At 41.7% G+C, this 20,977-nt stretch overlaps 1 long non-coding RNA gene across 14 annotated transcripts in view; it reads left to right on the plus strand.

The window, feature by feature from the left end:
* Window positions 1-20,106, plus strand: part of LOC119237929 (uncharacterized) — a 132,700-nt gene extending 112,594 nt beyond the window's left edge. For 9 of the 14 annotated variants that reach the window (XR_008550540.1, XR_008550530.1, XR_008550535.1 and 6 more), the window contains 5 exons: window positions 3,286-3,813; window positions 5,226-5,280; window positions 5,567-5,749; window positions 9,485-9,591; window positions 12,907-12,972. This is a non-coding gene — a long non-coding RNA (uncharacterized LOC119237929). Of the gene's footprint in view, window positions 1-3,285; window positions 3,814-5,225; window positions 5,281-5,566; window positions 5,750-9,484; window positions 9,592-12,906; window positions 12,973-17,147; window positions 17,254-20,042 lie in introns of those variants that run through there. The other 5 variants (XR_008550541.1, XR_008550533.1, XR_008550539.1 and 2 more) reach the window with 5 other exon arrangements.
* The last annotated feature ends 871 nt before the right edge of the window (window positions 20,107-20,977 follow it).

Genomic DNA, 20,977 nt, shown 5'->3' on the forward strand with positions numbered 1-20,977 from the left:
TTGTCACACTGTCGAGCTGCTAATAAAGAGAGCATGCAGGCATTGTAGCAAGGCTTTCTTTGGTCAGAGAACCCTAATAGTGTGTCAGGATTATATAATTCATCCTCCAAGAGAATCCAAAAGAGAGATAAATTGTTTGGTTGGGAGAAATTAACCGCGGATTGATCCTATCTGTTTTAATTTAGCTCAGGATGGCTTAGACTACTCCAAAGAACAGATGGGCTATTGATCTGACAATAGGATAATCAGAGCATCAGGGCTGGGGTGGGAGGGAGCTTCGGAGCACTTGGGGCTCTGCCAGGGCAGCCTTCTTAGAATGAACACTTTTCCCTAATTGAGCAAGTGCCTTTGCCTGCTACCAGGTCTTATTAAGGCAAATGTTCCAAGACTTGGGCCTGGCATAAGCATGACGCTACCTGGTAAAGGGGCTTGCCTTTCTCTTATGCTGGCTTTGCTGGCAGAGAGATGCAGCTCAGCAGTGGAAGGGGGACAGGATGTGGGGGAAGGGCAGTGAAGGGCAGATGAAGGACTCTGCTGGGACCATACTCCACGCAAAGATGAGGTCCAGAGCTGGAATTAGGTCTGCTGGTAGAGCGAGGAGCCTGCTAGGTATCTTTCTGTCTTCCTTTGCTTTTAAAGATGTTTCCCCAGTCTGTTTTGTTTCTGTCTTGTTTCTTGGTTCACTCCCCTTCTCTCTGGCAGCTGCAATAACCCTGTTATTGACCCAAGAGGCTGGTTTCCCAGAGGAGCCAGGCCAGAGGTGCCTGCTGAAGCTGAGTGTCTCCAGCTGGGACAGGGACCTCCGTATGAGTGGGGTCACACTGTCCCATTGTCCTGAAGCTTTGTTTGTGGGTGAGATCTCTCCTCTGTCCACGGAGCACTGGAAGGCTGTTGCTTCAGGAAGCTCCCAGATGGTTCAGGCAAAGTTTTCGGGATACCATGATGACTGCTAAGTCAGGACGCCCTGACATGCGAGCAGGGAAGATCCAGCCAAGGCCTGTGCAGCAAAAGGCAAACGGAGACACAGAGGCCAGCAGGAGGGCAGATGGTTCCGAAAGAGGCGCTCGGAGGAGAGTTTCATAAGCTCCCTGTGCCTGGATGACAAGATCTGGAGGCCCCTTACTCCAAGGGTCTGTTTCTGGGGCGGAGGTGGTAGGTTCTGGGCGAGCAGGTCACCGTAGTCAGCTCTGGGTTGTTGTCCATCAATGGGTCCAAGGCTGAGAGAGACTGCAGGGATTTGCAGGGCACTGACTCCTCCCAGTAGCAATAGATCTGGAAAGCAAATCAAAGCTACTCTTGCTAATGAAAGTCACTACAATGGAATCAACTGAGGCCTTTGGTGCAGTGTCAGGGGATGCGTGGATGCCAAAGCTTCTCTTACTCTTCTTTGGATTTCCCTCCATCCAAATCATCTCGGGGCTCCTTCCCAGGGTTCCCAGTGCCTTCCCTCATTCACTAAGAATGTGGAAAGGTAGTATATCTCACCAGATTTCACCAACATCTCCTGAGCCTCTTGTCTACAAAGAGGAGTTGAAGACAATCTTGTTTATCACAAATTGGACCTGGAGGTAAACTTCTAATTAGGTAGCAGTGTCCCTCTAAGACTGGAAGCACCTTAGATATCTGAGGGAAAATAGATTATAAGGACAGGAGGCCATGCATTCATTCATTCATTCATTCCATCTGAGGTCTTATTATAGACCAAGTTTCTAGATTCTGGAAAACCCAGAATGACCTCACTACGTTTATGAAACTCGCATCTCAGCAGTGAGCAATTAAAGAACACACTCCAGGTGTTGAAGATTGTTTTTTAGTTCCTAATTATATAAGATTTTGGATTTCCATTTGAATGTCAGAATGAAATTTTACAATTAAACAAAGGTCACTCACTCTGCTGTAATATTTTTTAATCAAATTGTATTATTTGCCATTTGTTTATATATATGTAATTTGGGGGTACAGTGTCACACCTCCACATGTGAATATGCTTCCCTCACGCCCAGAGAAGCCCCAGTGCCAATACTCTATGACATGACCCCCCACCTTCTGCACACACCCCCTCTGGTAACCACTACATTTTCCACAGAATCCAAGAGTTATTTTTATTGTATTTTGCCAGATTTTTCTTTTGGTTATTGTTATCCCACAAATGAGTGAAACTATCCCAGAATTTTCTTTTACTTTCTGATTTAACTAAGCATATCACTATTATTCAGGGTCTGTCCACTAAATGGGAATTTTGGTCTTTTTTAGTTTAATTCAGTTTTATAGGTGGGAAAACAGAGGTATGACTAAGCCTATCGACTCAGTTTGGATTTTCATATAGCAAAACTTCCTTTTGCTTCCATTTTATGTTCTTTTGAGGGAAAATAGAATTTTTTTGATGTCAAATGATAATGATTTCTTTTTTTCCCTTTAAGAGAAATATCAGCGACAGGAACAGCTAGGTTCTTGACATAGTGGAAAAATAATAAAGCGTATTAATAGCCGAACAAATGCATCTTGCTGGGAAATATTTTAGACTTTCAATGGTCTCGTGGAGATAGAATATTCCTTGAACCTAAAGTTTTTTTTTTTTCCTTTGGGATTTTTTTAACAAAAAGACTAATATGCCTTTCAATTAAAATTGTCAAATCGTTTGAAGTTGAGCTGTGGGGACCCCAGTGTACCCCAGGTCCTGAATGCCTGGATGACTGCAAACCCAGGCTGGCTCCTCTTGCTGAGAACCCTGGCCTGACCTCCTACTGCTTCTCCTCCCCTTTCAAAGTTGCTGCACTACCCAGACCCAGCATTCAACATGATTTCTACACAGACATTGTTGGCGAAAGAATAAAGACCTGTGTTTCATAGGTTTAAGACTGCTTAGTAGTGAAGGCTCTCCTCCCTGGTGTGTGTAAGCTAGTTAGCCTGAGGGAAAATGTGAACCAAGCTCATCGACAGCCACAGACTGTGCTTGGGGCTTTCATTTGTGATTGAGGGTTCTAGAAACTGCTTGGTGCAGGGGGAACCCAGATTTTGGATGCGGCAAATCTGGTTTCTGTCAAAACACCTAAATTGGCTAATTTCCTGACTTTGAGCTGTCTGGCCTTGATTAGTGGACCAGGCAGGCTTCTCCAGAGGGGAGCTATAGACCCAGATAGATGCAGATATGTGATAAGAGGATATGTGGCTGTGAATACAGTATCTCCAGACGAGATATATATGCAGTTGATCCTTGAACAACTTGGATTGAATGGGTTGAAATGTTTGGTCTACTTATATGTCAATTTTTTTTCCTATCCTCAGATTCCTCATTCATGGATTCAACCAACCTCTATATTCTGTTAAGAGAAGTTGTATATGCTGTCTGCAAGTTGGAGGCCCAGGAAAGCTGGTGGTGTCATTCAAACTGAATCTGGAGGCCTAAGAACTGGGGGGCTGCTGCTGTAGATCTCAGTCAAGAGAGGAGAAGATTGATCTGTCTCAACTATAGTCACTAGGGAGGAAAGGTCAAATTCCCCCCTTTTCTGCCTTTTTGTGCTATCCAGAGCCACTGCACTGCAGAAGGTCTCCTGCTTCAGTGTGTCCATTCCTATGATAGTCTCTTCCAAACACCCTCACAGACCCAGGGAGTGATGATGCTTCCTCAAATACCAGGGCACCTGTGGTCCAGGCATGGGACACATAAAATGAGCCATCAGACAAGCTGCCTAAACTTGCTGGGATTCAGTTTCCCCATCTTTAATGAGAAGAGTACTCATATGTGTCCCTTGTGATTGTTAAGAAGAATAATGAGTTCACAGATTTGGAACATGTGACCCTAGTCACCACATGGTAAACACAGTATGGGTGTTGGTTATGACTAACTGCACCTCAGTTTTCTGACTCATGGGACGAGACTCACAGACTTACTTTATGCAGCTCAGGTTGTTTTAATGTCATGCAGTAGCATAGTGTTTTGTAAACAGTATTGCACTGAGCAAATGGAAACTAATTTAGCCCATGCAATTTTTCAAAGTTTGAGCTTTCCCATTTAGATGAGCTGATTGTTTTCACTAATTTAATCACTATTCAATTAATTAAAAGAAAAATAACTTCCCAATAGGTCCTGATATATTTTAATAATTATTACTGGTGATTAGCATTGAGGAACTTTAGAAGGAATTTTATTTAAAATATTTTGCAAAAATCAATATCATGCATTGACAATGATGAAAATATGGTAAATGAGAAAATAACTGATTATTTATTAGTATACCTGGGAGGTTTGGGGGGCCTGTTTGAGGCCTGTCTTAGAGGCAGACTACAGGAAAAACTTAATGCAATTGAATCTAATTCAACTGACTTTTTCACTGTGTGTCTATCAAATGTCAGGTTCTTAGATTATGAGGGGTTAACACTTAAATTTCTCTGCCTCCTAGGAATTCTCAGTTTAAGAGAATTCCTAGAATATGTAGTGGTAGAATATGAAGTGGACTTAATTTTCTGTGATCTCAGAGAAGAAAGATATTTCACTAAGTGAATGGAAATAGAATTGTAGTGTTTTAAGTCAGAAGAGAATTATAGAGTGAACTTGCCTAACCTTTAGAACTTCTTTCCATAACATCATTTACTTTTTATCAATTTATTTGCCTATTCATTCCACAATTCCTGAGTGACCATTATATGCCACAGGTGTAATAGAAACAAAATTTAATAGGACATTGTGTCAGTCAGTCAGTCAGTCAGTCAGTCAGTCAGGGTTACCCAGAGAAACTGAACCATCAGGGGGTGTGTGTATGAGTGTCTGTCTATAGGCCAGCACACTGGTGACTAGGGAAGATTTTTCAAGTTCAAAGGCATATCTGGCATACATATACAGTGGAATAATACAAAGCTATAAAAATAATGAATTCTTGCCATTTGCAACAACATGGATAGAAGTGGAGGGGATTATGCTAAGTAAAATAAGTCAGAAGGAGAATAACAAATACCAGATGGCTTCCCTGATATGTGGAATATAGAGAACAAATCAAAGAGTCAGTCTAAACCAAATCAATAATAAACCCTGATACCTGACATCAAAAACAGACAAACAGAGGGGGAAGGTGGTAGGGTGGGAGTGGGGATTGGAGGAGGCCCAGTGGAGCATGGTAGAGGATTTTTAGGACACTGGTGGTGGGCAGGGTGTGAAAATACAAAATTGTTGAGATTAAATCTATAACATCTAAAGCAGATACAACAATACAAACCCACTCTACCTCTAGAAACATAATCTGGAAAAGAAAACAAAGACAGGATTCTTCTTCCTTGCTTGGAGAGGTCAGTATTTTTCTCTTAAGACCCTCAACTGATTAGATGAGGCCTACCAACATTATGGAGGGTAATCTGCATTATTCAAAGTCTACTGATATAATGTCATGTCATGAAAAACATACCTTCAGAGAAATACCTGCAATAATGTTTGACCACCTGTGGATGCTGTGACCTAGTCAATTTAACACGCACTATCACCACACGCACTGTTCTTGCCCTGAGGGTTTTATCTATTGAGTATGATGCATCAGTGAAACAACTTACTGTTCTATGTAATTTTCATTAATGACAGAGGAAAATTCCAGATGCCAGGGAGGCACAGCGGAGGAGGGGCGGTACATCTAATCTGAAGACATCAAGAAAGACTTCTCCATAAGTGGGTGTGTAGGTGGATCCTGAAAAGAGATGCACAAAGACTTGGCCAGATTAAGAACAGCACAACATAGGAGAAGACACAGACAGCTGCAATGGAGAAGTAAGTGCGCATGCAAGTGTGCACATGTGTGCACACCCACACTCACCATTATTTATTTGTATAATTATTGAAGTTCAGGGCCTCCCTGGTGATGCAAGGGGTTAAGTCTCAGCTCTATGAAGCTATCGGCAGCTACTGCAGTGTGAGTTCCATCCTTGGCCAGGGAGCTGACCCACATGGCATAGCAGACCTCCCCTTCTCGCCCGCTGCTCCCCTCAGCAGTGTATTTCAGTTGATCCGCCTGTTCTGCTCCCCACTCTGTCTCTGGTGAATCCTCTCACCAGAGGATTCACCTGAACCTCTGGCCTATACCCCTGCTCCTGTATGCATAAATATATAAAATAAATCTTTTTTTGAAAAATCACTGAAGTTCAAGTAGCAGTTATGAGGTCTCCACTAAAGTTCAGGTCATCTATATTGAAATTATTTTGCAAGTGTCTTTCCCCCAAAATCTAAATTTCTAGCATTAGCGATACCTTTCTTTTGCTGCAATGCATGAATTCTATTTCAGATAATATGATTTTTTATGACTGTATCTCACCTTGTATAAATACTGTACTTAAATCTCACAATACATAATAGATAATTCGATGGCCATGTGAAAATAAGAAGACTAAGAATGTCAGAGGAGTTAGTTATTTGTCTATGGTTATGTAGGTATTTAATGCAAAAGCCAGAATTTGAATCTAGGATTTTCTTGCTCTAATTATCTCAGCTGTACCAGGGTTTACAAGAAAAAATGGCAACTGGATTCAGACCAATAACTGAAGCAAGTAAAATAGGTGTGTGCAAGGTAGAAGTACCTGTGTGACAGGTGGGGACTGATGGGAATTGCAGAGCTCATGGTTTTTCCAAAAGGGCAGGTGCTATTCTGCTTCAGCCAGATGTTCCCCTTGAGAAAGTAGGCCAGGCTGGCTAGATCTCCAGTTTTTAAGAGAAAACTGGAATTCTGTATTTTTCTTTCTAAATATCAAATTTCCTTATTTTTAAGGACTGTTGCAATACATAAAACACCATGTAGGCCAAATAAAACACCTAGTGTCTGGGTGGATCTCATGAGTCAACAGATTTTGACCTTTGAGCTATAATAATATTTCTCCTAATATATAAATATTTCTAATTCATTAGCATTGTAGCACCTCAGAGTGTTTAACTGAGTAGTAATAATATTTGTGAAGCTAAATGTGGTCTCATATGACTTTCATCATGGCCTCATGAGGCAGACAGGGAGATGATGGTCATCCTCCTAACGTCCTCGAAGAATCTGAGCTTCCAGGGAATTAGCAAAACTGTCCCAGGACACACATAATGGAGAAAGATCTTGTCACCTACAACCCAATGTGGTCTCCATGAGACTCCCAGACATTCTTTAACATGGTTCAACAGGTCTAGCCTTTCAGTCATGCAAGAAAGAAAAGCTCTAGAATCAACTGTATGACATTATGTCTATGATCAACAAGCCTATATTCTGCATGTAAAATTTTAAGTCTCATGTTAAATAAAAATGAAACTAATCAAATATCTATAGCAAAAAGAAAAAAAGTCAAGGTCTTTTTGCAGGCTGGTGCTTGAGGGAATTGTAGAAATAGAAATTCAGAGAAATGGTCAAGGATCAGAGCTATCCTGGGGGGTCTAGTCTCGACTGCTCTGAGATTCCTTGGAAGGTTGTGGTACATGGAACAGCTACACATCAGCCAGAGTCTGTCCCAGGTGCAGGGGGCAGCTCTCTGCTAAAAATGACATTGGAGTAGAAAGAATCCTTATGCTTATCTAATGGTTTGCAGGACATCCATCCCCAAGCCCCCACCAACCACGTTCCAAGAAGCGTGTGCTTTTCCTTCTCTCTCTCTGCTCCTTCCCTCCCATCCCAGAGTGAGATCTATAATCCCTGGAAAGTAGGGATTCCTACTGGCTTGGTGGTTCCCATGAGTCACCAGTTTTTGACCTTTGATCTATACTATTATTTCTCCTAATATATAAATATTCCTAACCCATTAGCATTGTAGCATTGATTAGTTGAAGTATGATGTGTGGTTTGAAGATATGAATCACTTGTGTTCTGCCTGTTCTAACTCTGAAAGTGGTTGTCCTTGGGAGGGTGTGAAGAGCTAAAAATTGGGTTCTGAAAACTCAGCTCTTCTGCTACAAGGGGCTGCGGCAACTCAGCATCCCGTGACTGACTCCTCTGGGGCAAATGAAACAGATGAGTATTTAAAAGTCTGCACAATCCGTGAAGGACAAGCAACTCAATTCATAACATTCACCGATTATATTTGCTTACTTCTCTTGCTTCAGTAAAAGATACTACAATATGGTATGATATGATATGAGACGATACGCTATATGATATGATATAACACAGACTCTGCTGTTCGAATGGCTTCTGGAGCTCAACAGAATGGAGGGGTTTAGTCAACAAAAGTCCTATCAGGTGTCTCTACAGGCCTGTTACTATAATCATTCTTGGGGATACAGAGGGGAGAGGACTCCTTGGGCCTTTGCATGGCCTATCAGAATTGACAGACCTGTACAGTAGACAGCCCCACAGAGTAAGTGATCCAGGGAATGGTGGGAGCTCAAGAGAGCACATGGAGCCTGGTACCTGTGCAGTCAGGGACGATCTTGGAGGAGATAACCCAGAGGTGGAAGTTGTCATTTGAAGCCTGGGGAACGGGGTGGGATGTAACCTGTGAGATGCTTTAAGGCCATATTGGGTCCATGAACAATAATGCCTTGTTGGAATAGGGCTGGATGCTGGGCCAGGATGAGACAAGACTGTAGATGTCAGTGTGGAGCAGACACAAGCAGGGGAAGCTTCTGGAACCTGAAGGAACAGAGAGCTGGGCTGGGTGTGGAGTTCAGGTGCGCTAAGACACTATAGCTAGGGGACAGAAGGTAAGAAAGGAAATGAGGCCAAGTGACGGGCAGTCAAGCAGCCCTTTGTGGACTAGAGATCACAAAGATGGGAGAAGTGTGATGAGAATTCAGAGTGGCCATCCAGCGTGATCAGCAACTGCAGGGGCATCTCCGGAATTGATTCTGAGGAACTACTTCCTCCTGGAGCTCTTCCCAGGAGGACAGGACACAGGTGGGAGCACCTGCCTGGCTTAGACAATAGTGGGGAGGAATTAGAGAGAATTCCCTGCTTATATTATTTAACATTTTGCTGAGCTGACTCTAGGTTGTGTCATGCTACATGTTCTCAAACAATAATGAACGACTTAGTCAATTAAACTTTCTTGTTCCAAATTTTTTTGCCCAATGGCATGAACACTTGGACAGCAATATCCAAGTTCAGTTTCATGCAAACATTTTTGTGCATAAATATCCACAAACAACACTGTCATTGTGCCAGGGCCCTGGTGGGCTGGTGGGGCCTGACTTTTTCTCTAGTCATGGCGGGTCACAGAAGCACAGGGAACAGTGCTTCCTCTCCACGTCTCACAGCAGGGGAAAGTGATGGGTACCGTACAGAGAATATATTAAAACTGCACAGAGTGACCAGTGAAAGAAGAAAGCATGTAATAAATGCTGCCCTCAGATCTCCACACAAACTGTAATTTTTCTGTTATTCTTGAACATCTTTCTCTGCGCTGATGCTTGGAAGTGATTCCACTGGGAATTTATTAAAGCAGCTTCAGAGAGTCCAAAAACCCCTCCTCGAGAAACAATATAATGCAAATAAATAACATTAGTAACCGCCTCAAGGCTGGTGCTATTATGTTTGTGTTACAGATGAGGACACGGGAGTTCATGGAGGCTGGTAGAACTGGGGCATCCTGGTAAAGTCCTGGGCGTTAACATTCTACCCGGTTAAACCTCAATCCTGCTACTCACTGACTGTAAGCTCCTGAGTAATTACACATAATTGAACTACAGTTTTCTTTCTTCATGTCTACAATCTGCCTTCCTCCTTCCTGAAAACACTGTTACTTCTCTAGCGTATCCTTCAATGGATGGAGCCATCAGTCACCCAAATGATCAAGTCTAATCCTTGGGCAACATTTTGGACCCTTCTCTAGAGCCTCCTCATTTCTCCTAAGATCAAGTTCAGCTGTTTCTGCACAAAACACTTTTCAAATCCATCAACCTCTCTCTGTCTCCATCACTTGGTTCATCTCCTCACTTTGGTCTCCTTACATCTGCTTCCAAACCACTCTCTATGTGCAGTGAAAGGGAAACCCAAATCAAACCTTATAAACCATCCACACTCCCTGCATTTACAATCTTTTTGTAGTTTTTTTTATGGCTCTGAAGATAAAATCCAAAATGCTCTATATGCTTAACACTGCTTTACCTGTACCTTTCCAGCCCTGCTTCCAGCCACCTTCCCTCCTCACCTGCTTCAGCCATCCTGGGCTTCTGGGCACCTCCTCAAAGAGGTCACGCATTCTTTCCGAGGGCATAATGGTTACACTGTCTTTGGCCTTCACCTGGAATGATCTTTCCTTCCCCACCCACTTTCCCTTTGCCCAGCTAACTGCTCCTCATCCCTTGGGTCTTTCCTGACTATTGAACTGCCTCAGTACTGCCGTGATGGGGTCCCACAGAACTTCCCCTCCTGATAATCATTGTGCCAGTAACTTCATGTTCAGTGAGTGTCTTCTCAAATGAATTGTACATTCCTGGCTCAGTGCTGTGTTTCTGTCCCACATTGTAGTGACCACACAGTAGCTATTTAGTAAGTCATGAATGAATGCATATTTAAATGGAGACCTTGTAAAATTTGATAGAAGAGTAAATATAGGTCTTAGAATATTGGAAACATTCCATAAAAATTAGCTCATGTAGGGCCTCCCCGGTGGCACAGCTGTTGAGCTCTGGGCTGCGAAGCTGCCCACAGCCTCTGCAGCACCAGTTCGATCCCGGCCACCGGGCAAGGTTCCGACATGGTGCGCAGACCTCTCCTGCCACGCCTGCTGCTTCCCTCAGCAGTGTACTTCGTCAGTCTGCCTGCTCTGCTCTCTGCTCTGGCTCTGGTGAATTCTCTCACCCTCCCACGCCTCTGACTGTACCCAGTGCTTGTATAAATAAATAAATAAATCTTAAAAAATATTAGCTCATATACAACATATTTTGACCTCAAGGTTTGTAGTGTAGAACTGAGGGTAGAGACTTGGTTTCCCTGATTCAAAAAAAACATGTCCTTTCCACCATCCCACCCCATTTGCAGTTCTAACCTAAAGGTTGGTACCTGCCATCATAGTTTTCCAGACAAAACAGAGTGTAATCTTCTTGTGGAAGGCTTTCTTTAGACTTTCTTATTAAGGAAAATATGTGATCTACCTTTAAATAAAACTCAATAAATTGCTGGGCCAGGTCAAGTTGACCAGACTCCTTACAAGGCACGAGGGATTGCCGTATTGGCCAAAACTGCAGAAGATACAAGTGAGGCCTGTTGGCTGAGGGAGGAGTGGTTAGGGTCAAGCTGAACAGACAAAGAGTAGAGATATGATCTCTGGAGCAGACACATGTATAATTTACACAGGGCTGGATGTGTCTGGCTCCTATTGCTTCTAGCAAAACATCTTCTTTGCCCTGGCTCACAATTGCTTAATTGCTCCATGAAATCTGGTTTCTCTCATACTTGACAAATGTGAAATCTGCCGACAAACAATGGGTCTGTTAACCCAAACTCCACCAGTGTTGTAGACTTGTGCTGTGTCTTAGAAGTGTGAGACATCTGAAGTAAGAACAACTGGACAATACTGTCATATATTTGTCAAGGGCATTTCAGTTTATAAGGCTCCTATATACACACATGCACATACACGCATGCACACCATAATCCTTACAAAAATGAGACAGATTAAGACTGTATAGTCTGAGTGCTGGGTGGTATTTCTGTATTCTGTAGAGTGGGGCAGGGTCTCTTCAGTCTGGGAGGAGATAATGGGATGAATTTGTCACTTGAGAATGAACATTGAAAACGGAGTCTCAAGGTCTGGCTTCTAGTTCAGTTTATTTTCCTTCACCTGGGAAGTTCTCAAAGATCATTTCACTTCTCTGAACCGCAATTTCCTCATCTAAAGTGAAAAGCATACCACATGGCGCAGCAGACCTCTCCTGACTTGCCCGCTGCTCCCCTCAGCAGTGTATTTCAGTCTGTCTGCTTGTTCTGCTCCCTGCTCTGTCTCTGGTGAATCCTTTCACCCTCCTGGGCCTCTGGCCTGTACCCCGGCTCTTGTATAAATAAATAAACAAACAAACAAACAAACAAACAAATAAATAAATGAAAATCTTAAGAAAAAATAAAGTGAAGGGCATAACTATTTTCTGACCCCCTAAAAGGGCTATTTTGAATCTTGAGAAGTTAACAATGGGGAAGATTTATAAATGTGAAGTAATATTCTAAAGCAAAGCATTGTTTTTGCTACTATATGCGCTATAGTGGGTCTATGCTCTAATGGAAGTTCTCATTGCTATTGAATTATCAAAGACAAGGATAATAATAATATCAACACTGGCATTGACTAATTTTCATCATCAATACTCCAACAAGAGAAAGCAGGCAGAGGCTGGCTCCCGCCCCAAGCGCTGCTTCCAAGGAGCAGCTCTGCAGGAAGATGTCCCAGGTGCCAGGAGAGCACAGCAGGATGAATGTTGCCGGGGGCAATTTACCCAGCAGGAGGGAAGAGAGAAGGCCAGAGTAAGAGGACAGTCTGCGAGGCCCTGTGGGTGTCCCTAGGCTGAGGCTGACTTTCACAGCCTGAGGCCCTGGGCTGGAGGGGCCTCTCCCACAGACCCTGGCAGCAGCCAGTCAGGCTTCCCCAAGGAAAAAAGTAGAAAAGGCTGGGCTGCGTATGCCCTGTCCTCTGTCCAAACTCACCATTCTCCCTGAGTGGGGGAGGCAGGTGGGCAGAGGGCTGAGTGTCACACCAGTGAATGTCCCTCTAACTGAAGGAATCACCTGAGAGGAGGATTTGCAGCTTCACCCACTTGTACTCTTTCAGCCTCTTTGCTCTTTTTTGCATCACAATAATTGAGCTTGGAATTTATCTCCAGGCAAGGATTGCTGGCTGCACCGCACCATCAACATTTATAAGCCTGTCCTGGACAATTGTCTTTCTTTCCTCTCCTCCTCCCACCCACCTCCTTTTCTTCTCTTCTTTCCTCTTGCTTTCTCCTTCCCTAATTTCCTTCTTTTATTTTCAAAGCACATTCACAGGAATTTGATCCTGGCTGCCACCTCGGGAGAGAGAAATTGTAGTTGCTACTGTCCTCATTTTATAGGACAAGAAAATGAGGCTCAGAACTGATTTGCTCCTGATCACAGAGAGTGGCCACGGCTGCGCTGGAACAAGAATAATAAATAAACATCTGACTGCTGGGCCATGTTCTTCCTTGTCGTCCTCATGCTGCTCCTGGCTTTAGAGCTAGTGCTGAGGGCAGTAAGTTTCTCAAGTGAGCCTTCCTTGGGGAAATTGCGTGTAATCAAAGGACAAGGATCCCTGTGGGTTTGCATTTAAAGGCATGAAGTATCCTTGGATACCACAAGATCACACTCTGGGAGGTCTGCCATCCTCAAGCTATCCTAAGATAGCCAGAGCCGAGAGAGGCTCGGGGAAGCACAGATTTGATTAGCCCTCCTTCTGCTTCCTCAAAGGAGTATGTTCTTAGGAGTATGTTGTGGTGGAAGAACCATCTACCATCTACCATCTACCATTATGAAAGCAAACACTTAGAAGCACTTACTATGTCCTAGGGTCTTCTCCAAACACATTATTTGCATGATCTCATTTAAACTTCACAGCAATTACAAAATGCATGTACATATTTATCCCCATTTTTTAGATGCAAGAATTAAGGCAGAAGACATTTGTCACCTGTTATACAATTGGCACTTGATGGGACAGGGCTTTGCATCCAGAAAGCCAGGACTTGGGCTGAATAAGCATAACCACTGAGTTTGGCTGCCTCATACATATGTACACGCGTATACATGTGTGTTTGAATTGTTCTGTGTGTTTGAATTAAATTGTATGGACTTATGGTGTAATGCCACTTTCACTCCTATCATTCTCTGTTTTAAAGCCCTAATTTTGGGAAATTTTAATCTCTTGGAAAGCCATTTCTCTCAATAACGATTGCTGTTGCAGGGCAGAGACCACCTCTTATTTGTCTTTGCAACCATTTTAGTTTCCTAAGCACTGTGACTGCCCACAGACTGTGGGATATTCACAGGATGAGTTTTATCACTTTTTTTTCTATTGCTGTTTTTTAGCTTTTCAAAATGAGTGTGAATATTTTTCTTAGAAACCTTTGCTTTTCTAAAGCTTGATTAGGAGGAAACTTTGCTCTCTTGGAACAGTTATTTTGGTGATCTATGAGACTGTGGTTGTATTAGCATTATTCCATGCACCTAGGTAGGTGGGAATATAACAGGAATTATTGTGTTCAGAAGAGTCAATACATATTTAATTATCTCACACTTTGAGGTCTCCATTAATTTTCTCATCTATAAAATTAGATGACATTTAAATTATAGGCATTAGGATTTCACGATCTTAACTCAGATCATCTAGATATTGACACTCATCCTGATATTTGGCATTGCAGAGTTTAGTTACATAGATACCTATTGTCTTTGCCAATTTTTATATACATTATTATATATAATAATAATATTGCTAAGGAGTTCTGCTTGAATGCTCCTTTCTAGGAAACTGCTAGTCATCCTTCAAGCTCCAAGTCTGATATCATCTCTTTTTTTTTTTAATTAATGAATTTTATTTTTATATTCCCCATACAATTGCAACCCCCCCATTCTGACCCCAATCCCTCCCCTCCCGCCCCCTAACCCCCAAAAAGTGTCTCTGGTTCATAGTTTTTGTTGATTTTGATTGTCACTTTCTTATAGTTATTCATTTTCCTGGTCCCTTATTTAAGTTTTCTAGATTCCTGCTATGAGTGAGACCATCCGGTATTTTTCTTTTTCTTTCTGGCTTATTTTGCTGAGCATGACCCCTTCCAGCGCCATCCATGTTGCTGCAAATTGCATGTGTTTATCTTTTTTGAATGCTGAGTAATATTCCATGGTGTATATGTACCACATCTTCTTGATCCAGTCATCTGTTTTTGGGCATTTGGGCTGTTTCCAAAGCTTAGCTATTGTAAACAGTGCTGCTATAAACATAGGGGTGCAGGTGTTCTTTGGAATTGATGTTTCTGTGTCCTTTGGGTAAATACCTAGGAGTGGAATTGCTGGATCCTGTGGAAGCTCTACGTTTAGTAGGTCCAGAAATCTCCACACAGCTCTCCATAGTGGTTGGACCAGTTATATCATCTCTTTTGAAAGTTTCTTACCAACCCTCTCACAACCACCTTTTCTGAATTCCCCAGTTTGAGTGTGTTCCTTCTCAGTAGATACCTTAGGGTTCCAGCTGTTTCTGTAATTGGGCTTATAGCTTTGATCTGTAATTGTTTGACTTATCTTCTTCACTAGCCTGGAAATGAGTATATTTCTTATTCTTAAGGTTGCTGCTCTCACTATGTCATTTCTTGGTAAAGAAGCCTGCACAGAATGAAGCACAGCCGAAAGAGAGAAGAAAGGTGTCCTCATAACATGCTTTGAATGCCTGGATCTAGCTATGTCTGAAGCTTGATTTTGGATGAGCCAAAACATTCCTCTTCTTTTTCCCTTTCTTTTCCCCTTCAGTTGTATTCTTGCTACTTACAATTGAAAGATACTTAGGTCTCAAGGGATCCTGTTGACTGGTAGTGATAAAAGTGTAATTGAATAATTGCAAAAATTTCTAGGAAGGTTCAATGCACATGGTGCTGTGGAAGCTCAGCAGAGGCCTCCCTAGCTAAGTCTGCATCTCTAAAGTATGGTCCATAGATTACCAGCATCAGTATCGCCTGGGAGTTTGCTGGAATGGCTGACCCCCCACCATAGCCCTGCTGAAGGGGAACGTGTGTATCAACAAGCTCTCACATGGTTTATTTACATATTAAAGTTTGAGAAGAGTTACCATAAAGGACACCAGGTGGGATATATGTAGGGACATTTTTCCATGAAGGATAGAAATGGAGATGAGTTTTGAAAGATGATTAGGACCTGCTCTAGGAAGAACAGGAGGAGGGGTTACAAGTTTTCAGGCAGACAGAGACAGCATCATGGAAGCTGGAGTGACAGTGACTACACAGAAGGTGAGCAGGGATGGTGGGAAGGGAACTGACTGGGCTGATCAGATGCGGTTTGTTGTGAGTCACTGGAGACCCTTTCCAATAGCAGCACATTAGTTGGAAGGGTCTTCAGGGCGATCTGATGACTTTAGTGACTGGAAATCCATGGCAGTGGGAGGAATTTACTATATGGCTCTCTAAACAGCCTTCTCCCAGAGAAATGATTCACTTCCTGGATTTACTGTCATACAGTTAGAAAGCCTTACAAATCACCATTGATCTGCCAAATACACACGGCCCATATCACATCCTCTGCACTCAAATTCCTTCTTTTCCAGGACTACTGAGTTTTGCCTTTTAATGGCTAGGTTAAATTGATTCAAGGCATGGGATTAATGGCAAACCTCATGCCATTCCCTGAAGACCATTTCCAATGTGTACTGATATTAACAAGTCAGTTGCTGCTTTTTCCTGAGTCATTGTCACTGATTTCCAAAGATACAGTTTGGCAGGAAATATCTCTTGTGCACATCCTTTGGAGTCTGTGGTGAGAGCAGCAAAGATGGAAATTCGAATAAAACTCTGGGTAAAAAAATAAAGAAAGATGAGGTTACATTAAATTTATGATGTGACAGCGCAGGCTCGTTTTGCTTTGTGAATAATGGTTGATCACTGTTTGAATCAGAGACTATTTACTAGCTGGTTCTCATAAATCAGGGCTGGGGAGCAGAAATATTTATCATGAGCTAATGTCATGTGACTTGAATATAGCCAAATATTTTAATAAGATTGAAGATTCTTAGACACAAATAGTTTAAATGATGGCAGATCTCAAGGCACTGAGAAAGGAGCCTCAAGATTTTTTGAAGTCAAGCACTGCCCTTTAAAAATTGAACCTTAATAATATCTATGTTCTCTCCCCAATCTCGTCTCTCCTGCCTCCTCCGCCTTTGGCAGTTGAGATGTGACCAGATTTATGGTGCCTAGGTCATTTTCTTGACTACTTTTTTTAATTTTATATAAGCTATTAAATTTAATTTATGAGTGTGAGGAATACATTCTAAATGTGAACACTTTTACTACTATTGAGGTGGGTCAAATGAAGGTGGCTGTTTGATGTAGGAGAAGAAACACTGGCTGGTGAGACTAAAGTCATCTAACTTAATTCCAGTTCTAAAACTTGCTGTATGATCTTGAGCATGTCACTGTTTAGCCTTGGTCTTCTTCCATAAGATGAAAAAAAGGGCTATGTAACTATTGGCTTTCCAAGGGTAATCACCAATATGATATAATAACTGGTGGAACAGCATCAACTGTAATGAGCCTTGGAGAACTAGCAACTAATTCTGGAAGATCTGGAAGAATACTTCAGTTAGGTGAGTATTGAATTAGTTCTTAAAAAGTGAGTTTGTGAACCTGGGTTGGGACAAGGGGAAGGAGTAGGTCAGGATGACATGTAAGTGGGGAGTAAACCCCTCCCGGACAACCCCCAATATTTTGTGATAGAAATATTTCTAGAAAAAAACCACTGAGATCGCCATAGTGAAATGTAAGGTGTTAGGCACATAGAATTTATATCTTCAGTCACAACTAAATTGTCATCCCAAAATGACAGGAATTCTGAAGTTGCCCCTATGGGCAGGAGAACAGAAATTGAACTACAGGACAGAAAGTGTAGATTATTGAGTTACTTTCAATGATAAGTGTCATAGTGGAAAGTTGTGGAAACCTCAGTTTTCCATTACTGTCTCAAGAAGGAAAAAGAAAGGGGCTTTCATATCTTTAATAAACCACAAATGTTCCATCCACATAAGTCACCTTTGTCCCTGAGATGCTGTATCCATGGCAGCAGGAGATGTAGAGGATGATACTTTTCACTCACGCTGTTCCCTTCCCAGAATGGTTGGTTCATTTAAAGGATATGACTTAGTGTCCATTACTTAAGTACATGCAAAATTTGCACAGCACTTTTGAAAAGCTTGGTTGTGAAAGGGAAGGTGATAATGGATCCTTCCTGGAAGGGTAAGTGGGGTTGGGGTAAGTTTCTTAAAAGATGGTCTGTATTAGAGTATATTCAAATGCTGATGGGAAAGGATCTGGCAGGAGATTTTATGCAGGGAGATAGCAGATCTTTGCTAGTATAAGGTTTTCTAAGAAGAAAGGAGTAGATGGTATACAGTTCTGAGAGGGAGTGCTTGAATAAAGAGAAACTGCTCATCTATAAAACAGAAGAGCTGCAGAGGGGGACTTAGATGGCTTTTGTAAATTTGTGACAGGGAAACTTGAAAGTGTGCTGATGGTTTCTATGTTCTTTAAGGACTTTTTAGCTACTTTTTGGGTAATGATTAGGTTGAGGCATATACAGGTGTCAAATTATATGATGTACAAGTCAATGTTACCTCAAGAAAAAAAGGAAGGAAAAAAGAAACCAGGTGATAGATCAGTCATTGGCTAGAAGTAAAATGGGACCAAGGGTAGGATGTGGAGTTCTAAAGCAAATGGAGAATTTAGAGATAGAGGTATTTTCAAGATCCATTTGGGCTTTGTGATCATTGTTTTATATCTGTCAGTTGTTCCAATATACTACTGTGGTTGGTCATTTAAATCTGTTCCTTACAAGCTACTTCTAACCCTCCAGAGGCTGACCTATATGCCACCTCTTTTCACCCTCTGGCAAGTTTAGTCATTGCAAGCATCAGTGGGACTTGGGAGGAGAGGAAGTTTGGGGAGTTCATTCCATTGACTTCTTCATGGCAGGACCTCCAGAGTCAGTTGCACCGGGCAGAGTCTAAGTGCAAATTCTCAAAACACTGCTCAGAGTTCGATAAATATTATTACCTTTATTGAAATTTTTCTATTTGAATTTTCTATATTTTCTTGCCAGGAACTTATTGAATTATATGGTTCTATCTTTCTTTTCAGCGATACTCAACTGTCCATGTGCTGTCAAAGAAATGAGTTCAGGTGCAGTTTTTATAGTTAAATGTGAAAAACAGCAGCTAAAGAGGAAAGGACAGAAGATTTTGGAATATTTTTGTTAAAAAGTTATTGAAGTATTTGGTCTTATAAACTGCTGAGGGTAGAATTTACATAGAGAAAATGGCTCCTGGGATAGCACATTGGGGTCAATTTGTAGAGGGTGGGTGTTAGACAGGGATTGGAGAACTTGCTTGCTATGCTTGAGAAATATTCCTCAGGTTCAATATCCAGGACTCGTGGGTGTGAGGTTGTCCCTTTCCTGATTTGTGGGGTTTGACATGGGATTAAAATCCTTTCAGCTTACTTGCCTTGGAATAATGTATTCTAGCCTCTGCTAATTTGACCAATTATTTATTTAACGAAAGTAAAGATTAACAAGTAGTGAGTTCATTAGGCAGAAGTTATAGGAATTTATAGGAAGTTTGTCTTTGATGTATCTAGTAAATCTCTCCCACTCTATTTGGTACACAGCTTCATCTGTATTATTGGAACAATGCAAATTTGTTCTTTTTTTTGAGTCCTCAGCATTTTCTGTTCCTTCAGTCTGGAATGTTCTCTCTAGTTCGACCAGGATCTTTCACTTCAGGTGACATTATTGCTCATTGTCACCTCCTCCAATGACCAGCTTATCCAAGTCCCCTTGTTATGCTCTCTTTTCTTGCAATGCTTTGTTTTTCCTTATATATATTTATTTATTATATATATATATTTATTTTAATTCTCTCTCCACCATTATAATGTTAATTTGGGGGGCAGCAATTTTGTCTTATTTCTTATACACAATGCCTAGAAGAGTCCTGATGTATAGTAAGTACTCAGTAAATATTTGTTCTCTTGTGGCAAATTGAATGCACGAACAAACTGGCATTGTGTTACCTCTAAAACAACAGGTATTGTTTTACCTCCTCCTTAGGTATTCAAGGCTTTGAAAATCCCTGTAAGGCATTTGCCAAGATAACTTTTTTGAATTGGGTAAGAGGTTTGATGAAAACTTCTTTTAGTTTCTTTTCCATTCTATCTCCTCGGACTTTTCCTCTGTGCAATTAATCAGAGTTACTTTGTGAGCAAGTGAAAATAATTGTATGCATTGAAAGAATACTTGAAAATTGGTAATTTTATTTTTCTTAATGAATCAGAAAGATAAACTAAGAGATCTCTTCATCAAATCTCTTACCCAACACAAAAGACATGACTGTTTTTGGCCAACGGAGCACTATCAAATGTGAGGGATGAAGAGGCTTGCGAAGGCTTGTACCTTGTGGTCTTCCCTGTCGGTGCTGCTCTTGGAAACACTGTACCCTGTGTCTATGGTGAGTCACCTGCCGCATATGCGAGTGAGGTCATCAGCCACCAGCAGACTGAGAATGTGATCATGAGCCCAGTCACACTAGTGAAGCAGAGATGAGACCTCCCAGCTGAGTCCAGCTCATAGAGTCATAGGCAAAAAATGGTTATTGCTTTAAGTCACTAGATTTTGGGGTCATTTGTTATACAACAAAAGCAAACTGATACAAATATAAATGAGTTAATTATTTTTTTTACGAGCAGAAGAAAGTCAAGCCAGAAGGAGAGCACCGAAAACAGGGCTTGTCAACAGCACTGCAAACAACTGGCATAAGACTCACTCTCACTTTCTCTAATTAAAAATAAATCAGCCAGTTGGAAATGTGTGTGTTTATGTGTGTGTGGCAGGGGGGCCGGGATGGGGGGTGCTGGGTAGGGAGGGAGAGAAAGAGAGAGAGAGAAAAAACCTCAAGCCACTGGAGACAACAAACTGAAACACCTCGAAATGAACTAGCAAAACCCTCCATGGCTTAGAACTTGGAAATTACAGGGTACCTGCTATGAATGACCAAAACCAAAATGACGTCATAAAGTAATTCATAGACTTATTTGTGAAGAAATCATTTCCACTTACTGAGTGCCGCTCTATACCTGCTCAGCAAGACGAGATAATTGGCCCAAGCACAAACAGAGTTCTGAAGAATTAGAACTAGGATTTTTATCCTCAGGAATTCTTCCTTTGTTTAACCCTGCTGTTTGTTAGACATAATGTTACAAAGAGAGGGATATTTTTTCCTTGCTCCCCTCTCTTTCCAATAGATAATGGAAAGACAGGTA

The sequence above is a fragment of the Talpa occidentalis genome, unplaced genomic scaffold (assembly GCF_014898055.3).
Source record: "Talpa occidentalis isolate TD23 unplaced genomic scaffold, MPIMG_talOcc4v2.1, whole genome shotgun sequence".
Classification (NCBI taxonomy): Eukaryota; Metazoa; Chordata; class Mammalia; order Eulipotyphla; family Talpidae; genus Talpa; species Talpa occidentalis.